The sequence below is a fragment of the Phyllostomus hastatus genome, unplaced genomic scaffold (assembly GCF_019186645.2).
Source record: "Phyllostomus hastatus isolate PE091 unplaced genomic scaffold, TTU_PhHast_1.1 phas_scaffold_345, whole genome shotgun sequence".
Classification (NCBI taxonomy): domain Eukaryota; kingdom Metazoa; phylum Chordata; class Mammalia; order Chiroptera; family Phyllostomidae; genus Phyllostomus; species Phyllostomus hastatus.
The window spans coordinates 17,448,181-17,472,428 of NW_025334024.1; the positions used below are offsets into that span (position 1 = coordinate 17,448,181).

General features: G+C 44.4%; 1 protein-coding gene and 1 long non-coding RNA gene across 3 annotated transcripts in view; one reads left to right on the top strand and one right to left on the bottom strand.

The window, feature by feature from the left end:
* CTCF (CCCTC-binding factor) overlaps positions 1–13,120 on the bottom strand; it is a 43,354-nt gene extending 30,234 nt beyond the window's left edge. Inside the window, exons 1-2 of the mRNA XM_045818644.1 lie at positions 12,905–13,120; positions 7,828–7,944 (exon numbers count right to left, since the gene is read on the bottom strand). The gene's annotated coding sequence lies outside the window, so the exon portion shown is untranslated. The remainder of the gene's footprint in view (positions 1–7,827; positions 7,945–12,904) is intronic.
* LOC123805851 lies at positions 12,083–22,531 on the top strand. Of its 2 annotated transcripts, none has more exons than XR_006783388.1 (3): positions 12,083–12,462; positions 13,896–14,044; positions 22,414–22,531. It is a non-coding gene; the product is annotated as an uncharacterized LOC123805851 (long non-coding RNA). The 2 variants fall into 2 exon arrangements; XR_006783387.1 differs by having other exon boundaries at positions 12,091–12,357.
* The last annotated feature ends 1,717 nt before the right edge of the window (positions 22,532–24,248 follow it).

Genomic DNA, 24,248 nt, shown 5'->3' on the forward strand with positions numbered 1-24,248 from the left:
AACAGGAGCTATAGCGTGCTATAACTGCTACAATAGGGGCTAACACACTTCCCACCATCCTGGCACGAAGGGTGGCTTAAGTAGGTGAAGGAGAATTTTAATGAGAGGAATCACTAAAGCTGATCTTCAAGGGTGAGATGCACCTGGTCAGGCAAGCTACAGTAAGAGAGGAGCATTCTAGCTGAGAAATAATCTTGAATAAATATGTTATAAAACAGAGTACATAACACACACAAAATTTACAGAACAGGCACATCTAGTGATTTTTAAAAAGTATTTTATTTACTTATTTTTAGAGAGAGGGGAGGGGAAGGAGACAGAGAGAGTGAGAAACATCAATGTACGAGACATTGATCAGCTGCCTCTTGCGCTCCCCCAGCTGGGGACATGGCTTGCAACCCAAGCACATACCCTGACTGGGAATCAAACCAGCGAACTTTTGGTTCACAGGCCAGCACTCAAATCTAGTAAGTCACACCAGCCAGGGCACATCTATGGATTTTGGTGCACATTCTACCTGAGCAGTAGTTTCTAAACCTGGTTGGTACCAGAATCACCTGGTGAACTTTAAAATACATAGATCCCAGAGATTCTGACTCAGTAGCTCTGGGGTAGAAGAGACCTTCTTTCAAAGGTTCTCAAATGATTCTGATATAGAATCTCTGCTGACTAGGGCTTGGAAGTGACTGACATAGAGTACAATAGTTATTATCCTAAATATACAGGTCTACAAAGGTCCAAGCTACTCTTGGATCTACTATGAAAATGTTTAGTTCATTTTTTAATACAAAAAAACCTGTTTTTTGCTTATTTACTTAGATTTTTAAAAAATTTACAAAGCCTACCTCAATACTACTATGATTCCCACATAAGCAATAATAGAATGTATAATTCAAGAAAGACATTCTAAGGTTTAGCCTATTTGGTATTATGGGTACCATCAATACCTAAAGATCTCTCTAGATTATACAGGATAAGCTCATATGAGGTAAAAGGAAGGAAGAGAAATGGCATACATAATAACCTAGTGAACTCATGGTTTGTAATGTGTATTAGTGTCCATGTGGCCACTGCTCTAGTGTCTCTATAACCTGGTACTCACTCATGAAGGCTACTTGGTAGAACCAAGACTATTTTATTTGGTAAATGAGGTCCCCTATAAGGTCAATGTTAAATCAGAAGCTAATAGCTTAAATTCAACAATGCACATGTATACAAAAGGCATATTAAGAGTAATAATAAATGGCAATATAATGCCTTTGAATGAAGATCAAATTATAAAAACAATCTGTCAACTTGGTTGCTCCTTAGAAAAATGGAAACAAACATAGGAAAAAAAAGAAATACAGGCAATAGCTTAACCAAGAAATCAGGTGGAGAGCGGGGGTTATGTATTTACAAATACCTAAAAAAACACAACAAGGAAAGAAGAAGCAAAGACTCTGATAAGAGATCAGAAAAACAATTTATTCCCAAAAGGAAACCAAGTCACTATTACTTTATAATCTCAACATATACTTACAACAAAAATTTTTAACTAGGAATAGAAAGTTCAATATACAAATAAAATAGAAATAAAAATACTAAAAACAAATTAGAGTATCCTACTGTTATAGAAGAGTTCTATATCATACCTCTGTGAACGCAAAATAGCATGTACCTGCTCTATGATATGTCATAGTGACTATGCTATGCCAGAGTTTTGTTATACCAAAGTTTATCTAAACAAAAAAGTAGTGGGCTAAAATAATTTAGAAATTTCAGTGGTCTAACTGGTCTATACTAAAAATAGGGGTGCTAACCAAAACCAGCCCCTCCAATGATCGTCTGTTCTTATCTTAGGGAAATTACTAGAGGATTCTGAAGAAGTTCTGGGTTACTGAAGGATTCTGAAAAGTTCTGAATAAGCTCAAAATCTTGACACCCATAGTATTAGATACCAAGCTTTAATATTAGTGACAGCTAGAGCCTAGTAATGCATTGAACACATGGATAAACTTTAAAGTTGGTGACAGTATTTCAAAAACTTCTTAAAAATATATACGGAAAACCCGACGTGTGCCAGCAAACAGGTGTAAGTATACTGAAAGCAGTAATGTACAACCTCCAAATTGTTTTTCTAAAGATATACACTGATGTACATTTCCCTGTCAAAAGATGTAAAAAACCTAATGCATATCAGATAATTAGCCACAGAACTAAATGCAAGATATTCTATGAAACCCAGAGACTATTCAGAGCCAGTCTGAGGAAGAACAACAAAAACCCCCCCAGCAAGGCAGATGCACTTGTCCTATATCCAATACCTTCAGTAAATCACTTTGCCTCTTAGCTTTCTCATCTGTAAAATGAGGGGACTGCCGGATGACTTAAAATTTCTCCTGATTTTAACATCCTACACTCTTTTTTAGGTTATCAATTACATTCATCGTTATAGGTAGGGTAGGAACAAGTACCACCACTTTCCAGCTGAGAAAATCAGACAGGAAATTTCAACAGCTGCATATATAGTGAAGTTGTACACCGAGTGAAGCAAAGGGTGGTTCTTTAGCTTTGCAGTCTCCTTGTCTGTAACCCAGAACCAAGCAGAAGTCTCTGAATCCTATTTAGATGAAAACAGTTAATGCACACCACACTCTACTGAGTGGCATTTACATCTGAAGTCCAAGAACTGTAAAGAGGAATCTCTGTACGGGGCAAAAATGCCACAAACTTAAGTTACAATCTACTAGACTGGCTCTTCCTCTCTCCATTACAATACGTTTTAAACTAGAAAGACTTTTCAAAGTCAGGATACAATCACTGTTTGTGTAACCACCTTTCCCTCGCCACTGCACAAAGAGCATCAATATCTGTCTGTTCTTTTGTTCAAAAGCCTTCATCCATCCAGAACATTTTAGGACTCTTTTTCCTCCTTCCTTGTTGGGAAAGCTGGTGTATCACCTACCTCTCTCAAAGTAAGAAATTCCCGTGTAACACATGCTTAGAGCTAGCTATATACTTGATGGGATAACCTGCTTAGCCATTAGTTTATATGTACACTTAATCTAGAAGTCACTAAATCTACAAATATCTATTACTGAGAACAGTCAAGAACAAGATCAAAAAGGATTCTGAATATATAAAACAGACATTTCAAAATCTATGCCCCCAAATTTACAATTAATTTGTCTCTCACTCAATTTACTCTAATGTTAGAAATAATTCAAACAATGGGAAACAGGAGGAGAAATGAAGCATTAGAGGCAAAAAGCTAAGGCCAACAACAAGGGACTGCTGCCCTCAAAGGAACAGATTAACATCCAGCAATAAGGAAGTACCTTCCTAGTAATTTGAAGTTAATATAGGGTGTCGGAAAGCTTCAGTACTCCTTCCTATTGTATTGGATCCCTGTTTCCCTTTAAAAATTACATGACACAGCCTTGGCTGGTGTGGCTCAGTGGCTTGAGTGCTAGTCTGCAAACTGAAGGGTCATTGGTTCGATTTCCAGTTGGGACACATGCCTAAGTGGGGGTGTGCAAGAGACAACCAATCAATGTGTCTCTAGCACATGTCGATGTTTCTTTCCCTCTCTAAAAAAATAAACACAATCTTAAAAAGAATTTAAAAGGACTCATGGACATGAACAACAGTGTGGTGATTGCTGGGAGTAGAGAGTGTAAGGGTACTAAATGGTAATGGATAAAATATATAAATAACTCCCTCATTTGTAAAACCCCAATTTAATTCACTTAATTTCTGTACTGTCTGGTGGTCACCCCTGTTTGGTTTAATGCAACATATACAAGGGGAACTCCAAAAACCCCCGGAACTTATTTATAAAAAATCTTGTATTTATTCTCACGTTTCAACTTCATTCACCTTGAAAGTACTCTCTAGATGATGCAATATACCTAGTGAGCCTTTTTTCACTGCTCAAAAGAGTTCTTGAACTCGTTGATTTTGATGTCTTTTAGTGCTTCTACCGGTTTTTGTTTCACCTCTTCCATATGGAAAAAACGTTTCCCTTTGAGGACTTTTTTTCATATGGGGATACAAAAAAAAGGCTGCTAGCATAAGATTGGATGAATAGGCAGGCAAGGCAAGGGGGTCATGCCATTTTTGGTCAAAAACTGAGCACTCAGTGCAGTGTGGGCAGGTGTACTCCCACCCATCATAAAAAGGGCAAAAGCTTTCAGAGAGTCTTCAGGGAAAAAATTCTTTTTTCACTGAAGCAGTCACTTACACCAGCTGATACAGATGGTTTCCTAGAATACTCATCTAGTGGGCCGGGGGGGGTGGGGGTGGGGGGGACTTGTACTACAAGGGGCCTGCTCTCTAGAAGATAATTCAAATTTTGGGGGGGTCCCCCCTCATATAAAATGACCAGTTACTGCCAAAGTTTAAAGATCATTGCTTTACCTCTACATGTCACATTATAGTTACAAACACACAGCTGATACTTGAACAACACAATGGTTAGGGGGACTGATTCTTACACAGGAGAAAATACAAGTGTAACCTTTGACTCTATAGTCAGCCCTTCCCACATGTGGATCAAAAACAATATTTTTGGTCTATAGGTGGGAACATGAAAATACTGTTTACAATCTGTGGTTGATAGAATATGGATATGAAAGGTCAACTGTACTTATTAAGAAAAAACAAAGTCCGTGTATAAATGGACCTATGCAGTTCAAAACTGCATTGTTCAAAGGACAACTGCACATATTACCCTCTAACAACACTTCATTAACCGGCATAAGCCTGTAACAAGGTAGATCTGTCGTTTTACAAATGAGGAAAGGGTACAAGGAAGTCACCCAAGGCCATATAGTTATTGAGTTGCACAGCTCAGCTCTGGTGGCCTAAAAGGATTAAAATAAAAATTAATGCTTCTTTTGTATTTTCTGATACACCTAGATGAAGGTTTCTCCTCCAGAAAGCTTTTCCCAACATCTTTCACCAACTCCTATAACTGACCATTCCTCTCTGCTCCCTAAACACACTTTTACCAGAACATCAATAACACGTATTTACAGATGTCTTGCCCCATAGTCTAATTTCCATCTTCAGGAAAAGAATCTTTAAAGAGATAGGGGCTGGGGGGTGGGGGAGGGAGGGAGGGGGGAGGAAAGGAAGGAGAGTGAGAGAAAAACCAACGTGTGAGAGAAACATCATTGGTTGCCTTTTGTTTTGTTTTTTTAAGATTTTATTTATTTATTTATTTTTTTTAGAGAGGGAAGGGAGGGAGGGGGAGAGAGAGACAGAGAAACATCAATGTGCGGTTGCTGGGGGTTATGGCTTGCAACCCAGGAATGTACCCTGGCTGGGAATCGAACCTGGGACACTTTGGTTCCCAGCCCGCGCTCAATCCACTGAGCTACGCCAGCCAGGGCTATTGGTTGCCTTTTGTATGTGCCTGGCCTGGCACCAAACCCGCAACCTAGGCATGTGCCCTGACTGGGAATCAAACCTGCAACCCTTCACTTTGCGGGACTATGCCCAACGGAGTCACACTGGTCAGGGCTCTTATTCATCTTTCAATCCCCAATACCTAATGCTGTGCCTAGCACAAGGCAGAAAGGTAAGTGTTTGCAGCATGGAACGAGTACATTATCAGTGTTCAATAAATACTGCATTTCTCTAAATAATCTCGGTTAATCCAATTCACATCATTTTAGAGAAAGTCAAACTTCAATATATATAGAACCAATTAGGTTTAAATATGAAACCTCTATTCAAAGAGCAAACATCAATATACAACATGTAATTTTTAAGTTCTACTTACGTTAAGAAGAATGTATTAGTAACACCAATTAGTAATTGTAAAACACACAAACAGTTAAAAACAGATGCTTTTGAATAATCTTAGGAGTTTCAAGGTCCACAGCTTAGAATTTAGCCATTTTATTATGACTCTGACTATTTACAAAAGGGGTTGGGGAGGGCAAAAATCAGTATAAATTGTTAATTATGCTTGAGTGAACATGCTGTTTTCAAAAATTGTTTTATAGAATTTACTTTATAGTCTTAGACCTGATTTTGTTCATTGCTTCTTCTTTCCTTTTTACAATATTTCTGACTTGGTTCACCTATCCAGAACTGCCCACCAACTGTGCTGAGCTCTTGCACACGTCACACATGTGTAGGAATATGCATGCAAGCAAACAAGCACCACTTAACACGATTTAATATAGAAATATTCCACAGTAGGACACTACAGGCAACAAAATAAGCTGCTGGATGGTACAGCTGTTCTACAGCTCTAAAGTGTTGCTCCTCAAATGCCTCCCCTGCAGTACCTATACAAAGAACACTTCCCACTACAGGCACGCATGCCCCATTTTGTTGTGTCATCTTAGACGGTCAGACACAGTAAGAGCACATATTCTGTTCCTAGAACTATACATATTTGTTTCAATGTAAAAAATTTAAAATTACTTACCAGTTAAATTATTTAACTCACTGCCCCTCAATGAGCACAACTGAAGCTCCAAGAAGATGAGTCATGCTTATCTTGTGGCTTCAAGTACCCCGGAATCATATCACTTTGTACCCTAATGGTATTCATATCCCAATTTGAGAAACAGGGATTAAACTAGCCACAACACTTAAAAGTGACCAACATGTTCCAATTTCCCAAACTCTTAAATTTAGTTTTCTCAACAGCTCTTGAAATCAGTATCGTTTCTCTTTCAGCAGTTCATTAATATGTACTCTGTGTACATATTAACACTTCTAAACACTTCAATAACAATTCTAAAAGAACCTGTAGAGCACAAGTTATTTCTGGAATGACAGAAAACCAGCACAAAGACCCTGCCCTTCCCATCCACGGAGGTAAAAAGATGCCCACTTGGAAAACAGATCTGAGAATAGTAGAGCTTTCACTCCTGTTCCCTTCCTCCATGTACTTGCTTCAGGCATAGCTTGTAAGACAAATCTTAGTAGTCACTTAAGATGATTTATGTTTATCTTAATCTCATCATTTGTAATTCCCACCTCTACAATCCTTTTAGCCAATACACAAGTGCGGTTAAACAATTTTCACATTTTCTGGGGGATAAGAAAGAAGTGCTTTCTGGTAGCCTGAGAAGATATAATTTTACATGTAGAACCCTACTTTGTTGTTTGTGAGATCCCAAAGCCTAGTAGACTCTGACATTTATGAGAAGCCTATTTCAAGTTCCCTGTTATATCCACTGTATTTTATAGCAGAAACTGTAGGCTAAAGTAAGTTTTAAGTGATACTTTCAAATGTTAAAAGAAAAAATATTGATAACGACTATTAACTAACATTCTGCAAACCTGGGTCATTAGCTAGGTTAACTTAATTATGACAATTTTAATTTTAATCCAGGATACCAGATGCCCCAAGAACAGGATTCTATCTATTTGTCCTCTTTAAAATTACAAGTTGCCACACTAGACTTTTGAGATCACTTGCTAAGAGTCAAAATATAAATTCCAAAGGTTCTATAGCATAGCACCCACCATTTCTTGAAGTTTTTCTATGTACAGGCTTAAAATGATAGAAACACTTGACCCACATTCAAAATGAAAATGCTTTATCCATTCTCAACTCCAAAAATAACCTCTGAAATTGATGTTACTCTCTAACAAATGAGAAATAGAAAGGTTAAATAACTTGCTCAGTGTCATCCAGCTGGTATATAGTAGTGCAGAGTTTCAAACTCAGGACTCTGGGATCACAAAGCCTATACATATGTCCTCAACCACCCACCTTCTTGCATCTCCTATGCCCAAGAATGGTCCAACAAATCCTCCAACTTTAGGAGGGTTTTATTACTATTTTTAAGACCAAGAAATGAAAATAACATTTACCTCTCCGTGGCTGCAAAGTCAGTTTGAAGAGGAAACACAGAACCCAGATCTTAAGCCCTTGGTCAGCAATTTGTCCACTAGCTCATTTTGTTCTTCTGCCCCAGGTCCTCGACCATTCTAAAATAAAGCACAAATCACTTTATGAACATTAAATACACATAAATGCACATATAGCATGAAAGACAAACAGAGCAAAATGAAGACTAACAAAATTGGGAAAAAAATTAAAATGTCATCTTACTAATTAGGCCATTCCATTAAATATCTATCAAGCCAGTAATAAAACATTCAGTTATTTTTTTAGACATTTGCTAAATATATAAAGGACCAAAGATTTATGATTATCAGAATAGCACTCAACTCAAACATTGCAACCAAATAATGGTATATGTACAAGGTCTGTCAGGGGAAAGTCCAACCATTGTTAATATAACAAGAACGGTTTGTGCAGCTTCAATGTAACTTGGCAGCCAAGGAGAGTGGACTGGATTGTGCATGCAAACAATGAGGACTTCACTGTACCAGTCAGTGGGGGCGGTAGTCACCGCTGAGTGAGCACATGTCCTGTGTGGCTGTCTCATTCAAAATGACAGAGCGAGCAACAAATCTGCATCAAGTTTTGCATTAACTCGAAACTATTCAGATGATTCAGAAGGCTGAAGCCATGGACAACTTGTGATTGGCAGCTTCATTACCACCACACACCCAAGCATGCATCATGTCTCACGTATTGCATCTGGTGCAGTTTTTCAGTGACATATCATATCACCCACGTGACTCAGCCCCCCTACAGTGCACATTTCACACCCTGAGACTTCTGGCTTTTCTCAAAACTAAAAACACCCTTGAAAGCGAAAAACTTTCAGACTGTGGATAAGATTCAGGAAAATACGACAGGGCAGCTGATGGTGATTGGGAGAACTATGTGAGGTCCCAAGGTGCCTACTTTAAAGGGGACTGAGTTGTCCTATGTACAATACAATGTTTCTTGTGTCTTCAATAAATGCTTCTATTTTTCAGTGTGTGGCTGGATACTTTCTGGACAAACCCCATGTATTTATCCAATACCAAAAAATTAATTCTATAGATGTAGTAATAGTCCTTAACATTTTATTTCCTTATCTTTACAAATGCCAGTTTTACTGATTAAGTTAGTTGTACCATGAGTAAAGACTATTTTTCAGTTTAATAAGATAACTATGGGGGGATTCACTGACCATTAAAAATTCCAGAAGCACAGCACTGAAATATTTTTTAAGTCAAATAATGAAATACCCTTTTTTAAAGGAAAAATAAACAAACATTTTTTCTCTCTAAATTACACATAAATGAACTGTCAAGCTTCAGGCAATGGTAGAGTGGAACTTACCTGGGGGGGGGGGGGAGTAACTCCCAAGTGAAATTAAAGAGCTAAATTTAAATGAAGAGTTTCCAAAGAATTTGACCTAAGAGGTCCAATTAAGAGGGACTCCAATTCATAATTAACTAAAGCCCACAAAACTAAGCTGATAGAATACTTTCTTAGATGAAGCTGAAGAAGTCTTCTCTGTTAAGAGGGAATTTAAAACACAGGACTAGTGTATTTATTGGGTTGGCCAAAAAGTCCATTTAGATTTTTCTATAAAATAAAAGGCACATTTTTTCATTTTCACAAATAACTTTATTGATTTGGATATTCTGAGTATGTCAGTTATCTCTCACTATTGGCTTCTAGTGGCTAGAGGCCAGGAGTGCTGCCAAACATCTTCCAATGCATAAGACAGCCCCAAAGTAAAAATTATTTGGGCAAAATGTCAATAGTACCAAGAAACTTCACAAACACTTCTGACACATTTGATCAGCTGCAACAGCTTCTCCATATACTGCACAAATCTTATGGTGGTGTAACAGTTCACCAATGTTAGGGTTTGTTTTTTGTTTTTTTTTTTTAATGTGTGCTGACAGGACAGCTGTCACAAGACAATCTAACAAAACTCAAATGAAGTTAAAGACAACTAAGCACTAGCAGAGCCATTGTATGGAAAAAACTAAATGAACTTTTTGGCCAACCCAATGGTTCAAGAAACACTTTTGTACTAGAGTCACTAGCATGCCTCAAAGGGAATGAGAATTTATGCCCTTGAAAATTCTAAGGATAACTAAAAATGAGGATCAAGTGTGGAAAAATTACTGTTCTTGAGGTATATGTCAGTAGCCTATATGCAATGCCAATCTTTGCACCCAAATACTAACCATTGAGAAAATGCACAAAGATACTGCCGGGAAAGATCTGAAGATAATGACTAGAGAAAGTTTAGGAATGTTTAAAAAAAATACGGTATGCCAAATCTATCTATCTATCTATCTAATTATGGACCATGGTCTTCATAGTTATACATTATTTGCCACTATTATTCTTTCTAAACCTGTATGCTCTTTTTCAAATACTAAGTTATGACAATTCTGGGACCTAATTTTTGGCAAAGGAGCCTGAAGTCATCTGAATCAAAATAGGTAGATACGGTAGATAGATGGTCAACTAAGTTTCTGGTTTAAAAAAATGAAATGGAGCCTGTAAAGTAGATGATGTGGAGTGAATTTAACGCCAGCAGTACCCCTGAAACAAAAAGAAAAAAGTCTCTAGAGGTGAATTTCTGTCAGCAAGCATCATGGTGCAAGGCTCTGCCTCAAGACTCCTCCTCAGGTCATTTGTCAGCCACAGGTGGCCTCCACCGCTCTGAAGAAACTCCCTAAGTCACCCAGAAGTCTTAGGTGGGTGCCCTCATTTGTGTGTGTTCTTTAAAGCAAAATCCTAAATACCTTAGAATTTAAATGCATCTTAAGGATAACTTTTACAGCTCCTAAATTTTATGTTGGCTCAACAAATTCTTAAAATAACTTTTACAACCACTCTTAAATAAGCAGTATTTGCCTATGTGGAAAAACAGTTATATTGTAATCCTCCTCATAATGCTGATTTAAGTAATAAGTTCCTTTGGTTAGCCTTATAACATCACTTTATTCTATCTGTACATTTACTTTTCCAATAAAAACAAAGTATGAATCTTGACATACGGGAAATCTCAAAGGACTGCAACCCTGTAAGTAAGGTCTGTACCATTAAAACAGCATGAATGATGTATAAGACTGTAAAGTTAGTGGCTGCATACGGCACAAATGAATCAAGAAGCAAAATGTGGTCCATGGAGCACAATGCTAACCTGAAAAAACAAGCTTTACTCCTGGCTCAATTACAGACTTTCGGGATTTTAATTTTTAACCTGTGTGGATCTTATTTAGTAAGTAAAATATCCACAATTTCAAAAGGAAAATAATGCTGAAAATCACAAGAATGGGGGAAAAAAAATCCACACAACCGGACTACTATATTAGACAATTAAGTGTGTTTCTATTCCCAAACCTGACACTCCATCAACACTACTGCATTTAGTTACTTAGTGCAGTTTTACCGGGGAGGCGGCAAGAAGTAACATTCTGTAGGGTTCAGAAAGGGATGGTGAAAGACTCTCTCTCCTATGGAGGCAGATTGCTGCAAAAACCTACAGATTGAGATTACACATAGTGGACCAACAATTTTGCTTAGCACCAGACTGTTTTAATTTCCTCATAAAGTTAATGTAACTCTTTTCAAAGAAAAAGAAGTTATTCAGGACTTTCTTCTCTCTAAAGCAACCAGGTTTGTTAAACGTCAAATGCACCACCATACTATATTAAGGTATTTGAGGAAAGAGCAAAAAGATTAAGTATGCGAATGTTTACTTAATTCTGAACCCAGGGCTGCAGGAAGTGTGCTACTAAATGGTAGTTACATTAGGCGTAGATATTTATAAACCAACTGCTGCTAGTGACCCAAGATTCAATTACAACATCAACCCTCAGATTTCAGCGTATGGGCAAATTACCAATGGAGTCAAGAATAAATTCATTCTGCCCTACTGGAGCTTTAGATCGGGTTGCCGAATCCCGGAGAACTACCTTAGCCTAGCCCTAGAGCATCAGGTACTAAGTAATGCACTAAGTTAGGGTTAGGACATATTAAAGCACGAGGGAAACTCAAGGGTCGCCTGCCTAACTTGGCCAGCCCATAACCCCGAATTCAGGAATTTGTCACGTCACTTGCGATCAGTGTGAAACTAAGTTTTGATCCCTTTGAGATCTCTTAGCGCACAGTCAAGCTATCCCTCACTGTAAGAGGAGTCTGACCCTGGCTCCAATAAAACTACTTGGTCTGTAACTAGTGTCTTTTCCGCTCACCGTGGAGGGCCGCACCGGTAGGGTCCGACAAAGAGCCCGGACACTAGTTTAGGGGCGCAGCGGGGCCCGGCGGGGGCGGCGAGCGCGCGTCCCCCCGCCCGCTCAGGCGGCGTCGAGGCGCGAGCAGCTCAGCCAGCCTTGCAGAGGGAGCTCTCGGCAGCTCTGGGGTCCCTCTGCTCGCAGCAGCGCCGCCTGCGCCACTCGGTGGAGACGGAGACCAGCGGCGACGACGTGCGCACTGGGAGCGACCGCCGAGCAACCTCACAGGGCGACCGGGTAGGTGCTGGGGACCCGGCCGGCTGGAGGATGGGCAGCCCGAGAGGCGTTGGCCAGGGCCCGACACCCATACTGCACGGAGACCCGGCTACGCGCGCAGCGGCAGTGAGTGGGGACCCTTGAGGACAGCGGGCGCGGAAGCCGAGGTGCGGAGATCGCCTCTCCGCTGAGGCCACCCGCCTCGGGTGGGGCGGAGGGCAGAGGGCGGGCCACGGCCGGGCAATCGGTCGGGCCAAGAACCGGTGTCGAGGGCAGAGACAAAGGAAGGAAAATGGAGTCGCTAGCGCGCGGGCCTCTGTCGCCGCCGGAGGCCCAGCGCGTAGCCAGGAGGAAGGCCTAGCGCGCGGGTGTGTGTTAGGGGGGGCCGGCCGGGCCGTGGCGGCGACGGGCAATGGCGGCGGCCGCGCCGCAGCAGGGACGGTAGAGGGAGACAAACACCCCCCGGCGGCGGCGCTGGCGCCGGGCTGCAGCCAGCGCCGACCGGAGCGGCCCCATCGTGACACCTAGAGGCGGCCCGCGAAACCTCCTCCACCCGGGGCCCCCTTACCTCCGCGCCACACCCCCCGCAGCGCTCGCTTCGCCGCCGCTCCACCGCTCCGGCCACCTGGCGTCCCCGGCCAGCTCCGCGCACCCGCACCGGCCACCGCGCCGCCGCTGCCGCCAAAGAAGCAGCTCCGCGCACGGTTTAATCGCTCCACAGGCTCGGACACAAAATGGCGGCGGTGCGGTGCAGTGCGCCTGCGTCGGCGCTGCCGGGGCCGCGGGTGCTGATAAGGGAAGGGACGGATGGGGGGGGCCGGCCGGGCGACGAGTGGAGGGCGGGGGAGGAAAGGTGAGGGGAGGGGTTGGCGCAGGGCAGCATGGGAGGCGGCCCCGGGCGCCAACTTTCAAAAGCGGGCGCGATGGCGTAACGGAACGCGCCGCGAGTCACGTCACGCCGCACGCGCCCTCCCGCGCTCTCGCCCGGTCGCGCGTGGGCTCAGCGGGCGCCGCGACGTCCGGTCTCCAGCTGGGTGGGGCTTCTTGGGCGGAGGTTGTCGCCTGTAGGCGGCCCGGGATTCCGGTACCTCTTAACCCGGTTCCTTAGCTGCGGTCTCCGGCCCTGAACCCGTAAAGAGGGTGGAGGGTGTTTGAAGGAAGCCTGTGTGGGGCTAGGTGGTGGGGCAGAGGCGGTTCTTGGGGCAGTCCCCGCCCCAGTCTCCACCCTGGCCTCGCCCGCCCGGCTCTTTGAGCGCCGCACCGCATCCCGCCAAAGTGTAAGGCCCGTCCGGTCCTCGCGAATTCTCATCTCAAACAATTCACCGTCGGCGAGTGACAACGAGAAGAGCTGTTTTTGACCAGCAGTTTTGGGGGGTCCCTTTGCCCTGGAAGAGGGCTTCTTCCTGTCCCCAAGCCACCTCAGCCCGGAGAGGCCGGCGAAAGACCAGACTTGATACTTTGGCACGGTCATAGCACTCGTCTTCTCCCGAAGGGACTTTCGTATTTGGCGCGGTGTAATTCTGTATTTCAGAATGTGCGTTTCTTGTTTTTGTCCTGAGGGCTGATAAATGTTCTGTGGGCGGAGTCCTGCAGCCGCTCAGATGGCGGTCGCCCCTCCCGCGCACCAGGTGCACCTGCGGACTTGACCCAACCCGCGAGGAAGCTGATTGAAGACGGTACTCTGGTGGCTCCGCGAGGAGAGACTTTGGTACTTTGGGGGATCTGATTCAGGATTGTGGTCTCAGCTCCCTTAGATGTGGATAACAAACGAGCCTAGCGTGAAGGGGACAGCTTCTGCTCCATTTTTTCTATTGTGAGAATACTGCCCCAATATTGGCAGGTCTTTTTTTTTTTTTAAAGGTAATCAGAAAAATCGATTTTTAAATGTAAAATCTCCAGATACTTAGACGTTGGCAAGTAGATGTTTTTAAACTGTATGTGCTGATTAAACTATACAGATGGTTTAATCTGACTTAAGGGAAAGAGCGAAGAGAAGTTCCGGTGTCAGATACTAGGCACTCCGGCATTTAGAGAGAGGGTAAATGGAGATGGAGAGGGAGCAGCCACGAAGGCAGAAGGAAATCCACAGTGTTGAGTTGTGAAATTTAAGGGCAGAGAAGGTTTCAGGTAGGAGGGGTATGGTCAGTTGTGTCTAGTGCTGCTGAGAGGTATACTTGGGCTACAGATATGGTTTGGATTGGTCACCTTGGAGATCACTAAGAGTATCACTGGAGGCCTTGGCTTGATTCATGTAGGTAAATCTGAAATCTGGACATGACTACAGTGCGTTGAAGAGTGAACGGGGAAGGTGAGAAAATAGAGACTGCACATGTAGACAACGTGAGAGGTTTTCTGTGAAGGGAGCAAAGAAATGTAGGCATGACTGGAAGAATATGGGGTCAAGAGATGTTTTAAAAAATGGTAGGGTTGTAGAGCATGTTTTTATGCCATCGGGAGGAATACAGTAGAGAGAAAGCTTACTTGACCTACATAGGAGTAGAATCCATGGAAGGATATACGGAAACTGGGAGGATTGACCTTGTATAGGAACAGGATGCTTCCACTGTGATAATCAGGGTAACTAAGGTGAAGATGATGCAAATTCAGGGGAAAGGAAAAAGCAAATTTCCAGCTTTCCTAGTAGGACTGCCTTGACAGCATTGGGTACCCATTCGAAGTTTATGATCATGAGTGTAAAGTTAAACCAGTTGTCCCAGTGTGTGGTTTTTCTCCAGCAACATTCAACTGCTTGGGTACAAACATTAAGAGGGATAATTTGGGATAACCAGGACCCAAATTATCTGATTCTTCATCTTAGGCACTTGCCTTATTGATTAGTTACTATTGTAGAAATATGTGAAATATTGTGAAAATTTACACGTGACCCCTTTTCTAGGAACCAAATAATCCTAATTGTCTCATATACACACCCTAAGACTCAAACATAGAGAAAAGGGAAACTTAGAGAAAAATTACCTCTGGAATATTTGCATTTTACATATTCTTCAGCCCTCTACCCCAAACAGCTCCTGGTAGCATTTAAGAACTATGTACTAGAAGCAACAAAGCTCACTTGCACTTAAATCATTAGTTTCTTTTTCTTGCTAGTATCTTTTTTAAAAAAAGATTTTATTTATGAGCCCTGGCTGGTGTAGCTCCGTGGATTGAGTGCAGGCTGCAAACCAAAGCATCGCAGGTTTGATTCCCAGTCAGGACACATGCCTGGGTTGCAGGCCATGGCCCCCAGCAACTGCACATTAATGTTTCTCTCTCTTTCTCCCTCCCTTCCCTCTCTAAAAATAAATAAATAAATAATCTTTTTAAAAAGATTTTATGTATTTAGAAAGAGGAGAAGGGAAGGAGAAAGAGAGGGAGAGAAACATCAGTGTGTGGCTGCCTCTCCCACACCTCCAGTGGGGACCTGGCACAGCCTGGCACAGCCTGGCACAGGCTAGCATTCAACCACTGAGCCACACCAGCCACTAGTATCTTTAATAATCTGATTAGTTCACTTTTCTAAGGTTTTACTTCAAACCATCTTCCTTATCTTTAAGAGTTAAGTACATCTTCTAAGACTTTAATGTAGACAAATACAAGGCAGTGTATTTTGATGGCAAAAAAAAACCCTCAATTATATTTACATCTAAATTTATAACTGCTTTGGTCAGAATATTTGTATTCCCTCCCATGTTCATATGTGGAAATTCTATTGCCAGATATGATAGTGTTAGTAGGTAGAGCCTTTGGGAGGTTCTTAAGTCATGAGGATGGAACCCTCATAAATGTAATTAGTGCCTTTTAAAAGAGGCTTCAAAGACATCCCTAGCCCCTTCCACCATGTGGAGTCACAAATAAGAAGGTAGCAGCTATGAACCAGGAGGAGGGCCTTCACCAGAGTATGACCATGTTGGTGCTTTGACCTCAGTCTTCCCAGCCTCCAGAACTATAAGCAATAAATTTCTGTTGTTTATAAAGCACTCAGTCAGTGGTATTTTGTTATAGCAACTAAGATAACTATATTTATATTATATCAACTATAATTACAACTATATGACCTCTGAGTCATCACTTGGAAGCCAGGAATGGTGTCTAAGTGGCCTTGGAGCCTGCTGTCTGAAGACAAAGATCCCGTGTGCTGTTCTGTCACAGGGCTGAGAAGATGCTGAGGATCACTAGGAAGGAACAAAAGGAAATATTTTCTTTCCCCTGTAGGAAGTTGTGGTGTGTCCTACTTTGTGGAATCAACCAAGGAACAGAAAGCCAAGCCAAAAAGAAGTTTTCAGGCTGGACAGAAACAAGCAGAGAGGGAAAAGTAATATGATGAGAGTCTGTGAAATAGTTAGGATGGTAAAATTAAGGACAGGTTTGTTTGCTGCAGTACCACACCAAACTGCCTCACCAGTGAGAACTTTGGTGATTTAAAACCACTCATTGATCTAAGGAAGTGTTCTTTCTGTGAACCATCTCTTAGGTTTGTAGTCCATAAGAGTTAGGGCATTATTGGCAGAAGGCTGTCAGCTTACCACACAGCATCAGTGAAGTCACCATGTTCCAGGATCTGGCCTTCAGCCTCACAGATAGGACCAGAAATGTAGCCTGTAGCCTCAGAGTGGATTCCTCCCTTAGGGACTTGGTAGGTTCGTACGAACTTGATGGATGAGCCGAGTGCTGTTTTACTAAGTGGCAGGTGAACCAATGCTCTTGTGCTGGCAGAGTCTCTCTATGGGAGAGCCTCTTGGGAAGTCAAATTACTAGAAAGCTTTGGTGAATGGTTAATTAGATTCAGAAATGTTAGTTATATAACTTAAATGTTATATAACTGGGTGATGGAGTCAGATTGTCCAGCATTCAAGTCTTAGCTCCTTATTAGCTATGTGATCTTGGGTGAATTACTAACCACTCAACTGCAGGTTTCTTCTCGATAAGATAGGATGATAATTAATTCTCACAGTGGTTCAAATTAAATGAGACAATGCAAATAAAGCTTTTCACATAACCGTAGGCACCAGTAATCATACAGTAAATGTACACTATTGTTTTTTTCCATTATTGTTATTATTTCTTTTATTTTTATGCTTCTTGTTACCTACCCTCACTCCCAAATCTACTTCTGATAGACATGCTCTTTCTAGATTCATTAATAGAATCAGTTACTGCATTTGCTTTCCTTAACCTGGGAGCCATTCTTTCTGGGAGTGCACTGGGGAAGATGTACTTTGTGCTATAATTCTCAGGAGAACAATTATATTTCCAAGATCTTCCTTGCTCCCACAAGTTGCCCCGTAAAGCTTGCAATAATCATGGTTGTTGTTTGTTTGTTTGTTTTGTAATTACTCTCTAAGCAAGAGAAACAAATGAAGGGGAGATGAAGTAACAGCGGGTGAGAATCTTCCTATCCACTGTGGTGGATAAGACCTAAAGTTATCTCTGAATACTCCTGATGCCTCTGTATCTACCGGGGTACATGTGTGAGACATAATCCAATTCAGCAAGCATTTATTGAGCACCATCTAGGTTCAATTCCCTGTTCTAGGCCCTGGGGATATAGAGATGACCCAAGTTCCTGCCCTTGAACTCAAAAGTTTAACTGGTCAGATTGGTTAGAAAACAAAAACAAAAAATTAATGCAATAACTGTTATGGGAAGAAATGGATCAGGAGATAAAGGAGCAAATCATTCCCAGGAGTATCTTGTTTCAGCTGGGAATTAACAAGAAAGGAAAGGCATATAAGGTGAAGAGTCATAATCAAGGGTATGAAAGGGCACAAGAGTGTTAGGGGGACAGCAAGTCATCCCACACCATTTGACCGGGCTTTCAATGTCAACTGCCAAGGCCAACCACTTTCTCCTGACATTTTAAAGAGCTGCCCTTCTACACCATCTTCTACTGAGATCACAGGATTTTTTTATCCTTATTGATGTATGCTTTCTTTGGACCCCTGTAAAAGTCTTTTTGTTTTAACCTCTCAGTTCAAATTACCACTTTCTAAAGTCTAAATGACTCTACCTAGACCTATGTCCTGGGGAGTAGGATATAGGGAAGTAGGTTACTTTTGTTTGTGCTCTTACCTGCATTTTTCAAATGGGCATCGATTATTCTTTAATTATCTCATTTTGCAAAACACCTTTTTGTGGCTGCCCTTTCTACTGATGTTCACAGCTCTGTCTAAAGAGCCAGACACGGTTTTGTGCCAAACTCAAGAAATGAATACTTGCTTAGAGTCATCCAATAACTCATTGGCGAAACCAGAGTGAGTACTCAGACCTTCTGGCCTCACCTTCTCCCTTCCTGTTCTTTCTCTGGCTGCCCAGAGGTCTTCACTGTGGGATACATTTCTACCATCCCCTGGGTGTGACTCTTTAGCTCAGGGGCTGCTTTGGAAGGGGAGGGGAAGGGAGGTCAAGCTGACAGGCTCCACCAACCCTCCCCCACTTCTCCAAAGTTTATGTGATTTGTTCAGGGAAAAAAATGGTTTCTGCTCCTAAAATAAGGTGGACACTACTGCCTTAACCCAAAGGAAGGCCTTTAATGATGGAAGGCAGGTAGCAGAGGTGTTTGGAGTGATGACATTAATCTACAAGTATGTCCAGAAGAACTGAGACCCAGGTCTATGCTTGAGGCTAGGTAATACTGGAGATAGGAGACATCCTTAGTCCTCAAGTACCTTATATTTTTCCTTACATTAGTCTGGGCAGGCCGCATTAAATCTCATGAGCATTACTAGGTAAAAGTCAAGAGTGGAGAGGCAGGTAAAAGGTATGGACTACAGGTATGGGAGGGACATTTGTTCACTGGACATCACAGTAGTTGTGAGATTTCACAGTAAAGCAAGAATGACTCTCAAACTTCTGCCTCTCACCCACAGCCTTCTCTTCTTGCCCCAGATCTACATATCCAGCTTCTTTCTGGATACTTCCTCCTGGGTGGCTCCCAGTCCACCCTTATGACCTTATCATTCTCCTAACCTGCTTCTCTAAGGCTCTCTCTTTTCAATGAAAGATACTACCATCCCTCCATCCATCCCTCCTTCCCTCCCTCCCTCCCATAGGCCAGAAACCTGGGCTTCATTCTTTCATCTCCTACATCCTATCAATCACCAAATCCCGCCTCTTCTGCCTTCAGAACATCTCTTCATGCTAACCTTTCCATCCCCACTGCCTCCACCCTAGCCCAGGTTCCTATCACTTCTCTTGACCAGAACTGTGCTCTCATCACAGTGTCTTCTTGCCTCCACACAGCTGCTTAAGTGACCTTTCCAAAGCAGAGACGCGATCTCAAAACTCCCCTGCTTAAGGATGGCTCCCCAGTGCCCTGGCAGAAAATCCCAAACTCTTCAGCTTCTCCAGAGGGCCTCTGTGACCAAGCCCCTGATCACCTCTTTCCCTTCATTTCTAGCTGCCCCTCTTACCCCTGTGGATTCGATTTGTTTGCCTCTCCTCCACCAGTCTGACAGCTCTCACTCTCTGTATTGTGCCCCAGCCAGCCTTCCCCTCCATTTCTTAACTGGGGTCCCAGTGGGGCAAGTGCGCTCTTAAGAGCTGTGCTTTATGGGGACTGTGGCAAATGTTTTCAGTGTCCAGGCTTTTTCTGCATTGAATGTACTTGAAATGTTTTCAGGTTGTGTTTGAGATAAGACCAAGACATCACTTAGGGAGCTGAATATAGGGAGCTAAGAGCTAGATACAAGTTTTAGAGGTATCATCAAAAGCTAATCCTTATCACCTGCTGTGTATTTGGCCTTGGTTGCTGGAGATAGTCAAAGCAGATGCAACCTAATTAAGTAGAGAATTGCCTGGAACACGTGTTAAAAATACAGATTCCCTAGCCCCACCCCAGACCTCTGAATTGGAATCTCCAGGAAAGTTCTCAGGTGACTCTTTGTACTGGGTAACCTGGAAAGACCTAACCATATTTTCTTTATAAGAAATATCTAGAATAGGAAAATGTGTGGGCAGAAAGTAGATTAGTGGTGGCCTCAGGGTGGTGATGGGGCTGGGGGAGGACAAGGCCTGGGGAAGATCGCTAAGGAGTGCAGTTTCTTTTGGGGTTGATGAAAATGCTCTAAGATTGATTCCAGTGACGATTGCTCAATTCCGTGAACATGCCAAAAGCCATTGCACTGTATGTTTTAAATGGGTGAATTGTATGGCATGCGGACTAAATCTCAGTAAAGCCATTTAAAACCAAGTAAAACAAAAAACTTGGATCGGCCTCTGTAAAGGACTTGGGTGGTGCCCTGTAACCTAGTAGCACAGTCAGCAAATACTTATGGATATATACAGGATAGGGCATAAGAAGGTTTACAGTTGTTTGTATGGAAAATATTATGATGATAAATATAATCCAAGAATATACTGTTTGTGTACTCACAGCCGTAAACCTCCTTTTGCCCCACCCTGTACATCGGGGGATACAAAGTAAATGAGCAGTTGCGGTAGGGTGTGATTAGTGTTATATTAGGGAAGCACAGGCTCCTGTGACAGCGTAGTGGAGGGGCAGCTTCCGGAAGAAGTCTGTGATGTCTAGGGTGAAGCTTGTCAGGTGAACAGGCGTTATTAGCAAGACAAGATGAGGGGCAGGAGGAGTGGACCGTGGTTAAGCAAGTGAGCCCTGCCGGCGCTTGGTGAGGCCTCAGTGCAGTGTGAAAAGTTCGGTGGCAGAAGTGAGGGTGGGGAGGGGAACAGGCTCAGAGGGCTATGTGAGCCAGGCTGAGGGGGGTGGAGCCTGCCCCCCCCCCCGTGCCCCCACCCCCAGCGGTGGGTTGGTGTTTTAGACACCACTCGGACTGCCCCGTGGGGAACAGATGGAAGCGGGACAGGGGGCGGGAAGCCTACAAGGAGGCAGCTCTGGTGTCTCCGTGAGAGGTCAGCGTGTCTGGGTCTGAGTGGTGTCCGTGGGGAAAGAGAAGTGGGTAGAATTTAGAAATATTTAGGGCACTTGTTTTCTTTATCTTTTTTAAAAATTAATCCTCAGTTGAGGATATGGTTATTGGTTTTAGAGAGGAATGGAGAAGGGTAGAGGGAGAGAGTGGGGGAGACACACACAGAGAGAGAGAATGAATGAATAAATGAATTTGAGGCATTTAATTGAGAGGATTCTGATGGCTGGGATGAGAGGACAGAAGAAGTAGTCAAGGACGAGGCTCACTTGTGTGTGGCTTGGGTATGTGGGTAGTTGGTAACAATCCCAAGAGCCCCAGAGGAGAAACAGATTTGGCCATGTTGACTGTGATTCGGGGCATGCCGTTCAAAAGGAGGTGTCTAGTCGTTCAGCAGTTGGCTGTGGGGTCTGGAGGAGAGGAGAGAGCCATGGGAAGTGACCGGCACGCAGCCCCGGCACACACAGGGAAGACGGGCCTGTGTGAGGTGGTTCGGGAGTGTGCACCAAGAGCAAGGAGAGCAGGGCCTAGAACGGAATCCTGTGGAGCGCTATTTATTTGTACGGTGATGGAGGAGAAGGAGGTGAAGGAGGAGATGGAGGAGGAGGTTTTAAAGAGATTCAGAGGAAATAACTAGAAACGTAGGTGTTAGCTACAGCAGTTCATCCGCTTATTCAGCTGCCATAAGTCAGCATTTATTGAGAGTCTGTATGTCCTGGGTGTACTCAGAGACAAGTGAGACCTGACTGTTGACATCAAACTTAAACCACGGCCATCACCCCATGACAACCTTCTGAAGCAAGAGGCCACTGACAGTCTTACTTCCTTAACGGTAGATTGTACTTCCTTAGCGGTTCCCTAGGCCCTGGAGTCCTTCCCAAGGTTATCTCCCTGTATTACCCAGGCCCAAAAGACCCAGGTCCAGCGGTCAGGCCTTCTGTCCGTGGGGGATGTATGACCTGAACGGGACACCCCGGAGCTGGCAGGGGTGGGGGCGGAGGGTGTGTGGAAGGAAAGGAGGGAGTGCATCATTTGCCTAGGGTTCAGCAAATCGTCCCCCACACCAGGCATAGAAACACACAAGGCAGGCACCCCCGCTCTGTGGGTGAGACTCAGAAGCAGTCCTCTTCCCATGTGCCAGCCCATCTGCCTTTTTGCCTTCACAAACATGTGTTTTCTCCTCTTTTGTTCTCTGCAGCTCTGAATACACGAGGAAGAAGAGTGGGAGACAGGAGGAGAAGGTTGGAAGAGGGAGGGAGGGAAGTGCGGGGACAGCATCCGGTGACCACCAACGCAATAAATCAGACCCTGGACCACCTCGGCCTGGCCCCTTCTTTGCAGTGCGCGTCGATCGGTTTCCTCGCAGGAAGAGCCCCAGGGATACTGGCCAAGGCGTGGCTGTGGCCTTGATGGCCTTGACAATGGAGTACTTCTCAGTGTGTCAGAGGCCTTGGAGGCTCACTCCCTTCTGTCCCCCTCTCCCCCCAGGGGCTTGCGCAGGCTACACAGGACAGGTGGTGGGCACAGGCTTTCCCTGCCCTGCAGCCTTGGACTCTGGGTGGCATCGTCAGCCTGCGATCAGCGGGGGCAGCAGGCTCCTGACTGTCTGGAGCGTGGGGAAGCAGGAACGAACGCCTCCCTGAACCTGTATGACTGAAGGGTAGGAGGTGGGGGAGTGCTGGGAACAGCTTTGCCCTAAGGGGAGACCTGTGGGGGGCACCCGTGAGGCTGTGTGTGTTGGAGGGTGGAGGCTGCACAGGCGGGTGGACAAGGGCTCTCTCTGCCCTCTACCATCTCACAGACGCGGGCACGGGCCTGGACGTAGGAGGCCATCCAGCCTGACTTCAGGTCACTGAGGGAGGGGGTTGAGGGGCCACTGAGTGGTTGATTCACCCTCTCTAAGCTGGGTAGGCTTGATGGGGCAAAGCACTAAGGCTTTTTGTCTTGGCTTTGACAGTGTTTACCTGTACCTGACTGTGCTCAGAGTGCCCGCCCTGACCCTCACACTCACCCTTGGCTAGGGCTGAATACTAGGCTGTGACCTTAGGATCCTCCTTGTAGGGGGCAGAAAGGGGCCCTATCCGTTTCCAACATTGGCAGTGATGTAGGGCCACTCAGATTTTCAGTGACGGCCCCAGCTGACCCCCGACTGGGATGGTTTTTCCATCCTACATGTCTTGCCTAGGCTGCCCTCTCCTGTGGGTTGAGCAGTGTGAGCTCGTGCGGGCCCCACCACCGGCCTGCACTGTCCCAGGACCTGGTCAGCCAGCGTGTACTTCCTCTTTCCCCGTCACACAGGCTGCGCTCTGGATGCAAGCGGACAGCCCTGCCCTATCAGTGGACCTCTTGTGGGGCCCCAGGGTCTTCTGGGGTTGGCTTTGGACTGCAACCCTCCCACAGGGGACCATAAGGCAGGCCCCAGCTGTGGCCAGCTTTGGGTGCTGTCTTGGTCTCTATCACTTGTTTGCCTTCTTCACCCTCTGCCACCTACCACCCAAAGAACTGAACTGCACACCACCGTCTAACCCTTCAGTTAGAGAGGGAGCACAGAGCGGGCCGATGTGCTGAGGGCCCTCTGCCTGCCCACAGCCCCACCCGTCTGGAATGAGCCACCTGCATCCACACACAGGTGTTTCCTGTGTGCCTTCCTGTTGCCGTTTTTTTTTATTTTTTTACTTTTTTTCTGCTCAGCTTGGCTTCCCCAGCAGGTGGTTAAGGGCCAGCCAAACCTCTTTATACACAGCTCTAAAACACTGCGGGGGGTGGGGGGGGCAGCACAGGGCTCCCCGGGGATCTGGGTCACCCCCCCACACACACACACACCCAGGAGGGATTGTTGGCACCTCATTGGCTCTGCCTGAGTGCAGGTGCACACTTTCTCCCAGTGTGTCACACTGCTGTGCTACCACCACAGGCACTGGGACACTGGAGGGGACTCGGGGAGTGGGGAAGGCCCTGCCTGTGCACTGTCTCCCTTGCACCTGGATACTCAGCTCCGGAGTGAGAGGGGAAGGGTGGAGGGCCAGTTTCTCC